Source organism: Schistocerca cancellata, chromosome 4 (genome assembly GCF_023864275.1).
Source record: "Schistocerca cancellata isolate TAMUIC-IGC-003103 chromosome 4, iqSchCanc2.1, whole genome shotgun sequence".
NCBI classification, from domain to species: domain Eukaryota; kingdom Metazoa; phylum Arthropoda; class Insecta; order Orthoptera; family Acrididae; genus Schistocerca; species Schistocerca cancellata.
Window position 1 is genome coordinate 200,429,856 of NC_064629.1, and position 762 is coordinate 200,430,617.

The window sequence follows — 762 nt, forward strand, 5'->3', positions numbered from 1 at the left end:
ATCCGCCAGGCGGATTCGATCCGGGGCCGGCGTGCCTACCCGAGTCCAGGAATCAGTTGTTTAGCGCTGTCGGCTATCCTGGCGGGTTAACGAAATTTTACTTACTGTGATGATATAATTTATTAGGGTGAAAACATGATCGAATTTGTAGGTGAGTTGGGACAATATAGGGTGTGAATTTTAGCACATAGCAATGCCACCTGACGAAGCAACCACGACTGTAACCCAACTGGGTACCGAGTTGAACTGAGCTTGAATGACAGATAAGGCTACGTCTTTTCATGCTGCTTCAATAACATGCTGGCTAATGGCGTTGCCGCAGTGGTAACACCGGTTCTCGTCAGATCACCGAAGTTAAGCACTGTTGGGCTTGGCTAGCGCTTGGATGGATCACCGAACGGGTCTGCCGAGTGCTGTGGGCAAGCGGGGTGTACTCAGCTCTTGCGAGGCCAATTGAGGAGCTACTTGTTGAGAAGCGGTAGTACCGGTCACAAAAACTGACGACGGCCGTGAGAGCGGTGCTCTGGCCACATGTCACTACATATCCGAAGCCAGTGCCGCCTGTGGGCTGAGTATGACACGGCGGCCTGTCGGTACCGCTGGGTCTTCAAGGCCTGTTCGATGGTGTATGCTCTTTTTTCAATTATATGCCAGGATTCATCAATGGCGCTTGTTTAGTGATGTCCCAGTCCCTCAGCAGCTCACGACCAGATGTTCCCAGTGGGTGAGAGACTAGGAGAACGAGTTTCTCGTGGCAACAGT

General features: G+C 51.8%; 1 pseudogene; it reads left to right on the plus strand.

Annotated features, from left to right (window-relative positions):
- Positions 1-303: 303 nt before the first annotated feature.
- On the plus strand, positions 304-422 carry LOC126186124 (5S ribosomal RNA; annotated as a pseudogene).
- Positions 423-762: the final 340 nt, after the last annotated feature.